This window comes from Nomia melanderi, unplaced genomic scaffold (genome assembly GCF_051020985.1).
Source record: "Nomia melanderi isolate GNS246 unplaced genomic scaffold, iyNomMela1 scaffold0014, whole genome shotgun sequence".
Taxonomy (NCBI): domain Eukaryota; kingdom Metazoa; phylum Arthropoda; class Insecta; order Hymenoptera; family Halictidae; genus Nomia; species Nomia melanderi.
Window position 1 is genome coordinate 7,057,451 of NW_027475130.1, and position 955 is coordinate 7,058,405.

A 955-nucleotide genomic window follows, 5' to 3' on the forward strand; every position below is an offset into this window, starting at 1 on the left:
CGAGGTCGTTCCCTCTGCACAGGTTCATGCTCCAGGGCCTCCTACAGACAATGCACATTTATTTATTACGCTATCTGTAATAGCACCCGAGATACCACCAGATATATATTGGATCTTTCACTGACCCTGAGTGTCTGGCCCCATGAGACGGTGGTTTTCGCGGCCCCTGGTGGTTCGAGGTCGCTCCCGTTGCACAGATTCATGCGCCAGGGCGTCCTACAGACAATTCACTTTGATTTATTGCGCTATCTGTAATAGCACCCGAGATATCACCAGATATATGTTGGATTTTCCCCTGACCCTGAGCGTCCGGACCCATGAGACTGTGGTTTTCTCGGCCTCTGGTGGTCCGAGGTCGTTCCCGCTACAGAGATTCATGCGCCAGGGCCTCCTACAGACAATGCAATCTGATTTATTGCGCTATCTGTAATAGCACCCGAGATATCACCAGATATATATTGGATTTTTCCCTGACCCTGAGTGTCCGGCCCCATGAGACGGTGGTTTTCTCGGCCCCTGGTGGTCCGAGGTCGTTCCCGCTGCACAGATTCATGCGCCGGGGCCTAATACAGACAATGCACTTTGATTTCTTGGGCTATCTGTAATAGCACCCGAGATATCACCAGATATATGATAGATTTTTCCCTGACACTGAGTGCCCGGCCCCATGAGACGGTGGTTTTCTCGGCCCCTGGTGGTCCGAGGTCGTTCCCGCTGCACAGATTCATGCGCCAGGGTCTCCTGCAGATAATTCACTTTGGTTTATTGCGCTATCTCTAATAGCACCCGAGATATCACCAGGTATATATTGGATTCTTCCCTGACCCTGAGTGTCCGAAACCATGAGACTGTGGTTTTCTCGGCCCCTGGTGGTCCGAGGTCGTTCCCTCTGCACAGGTTCATGCTCCAGGGCCTCCTACAGACAATTCACTTTGATTTATTGCGCTATCTGTAA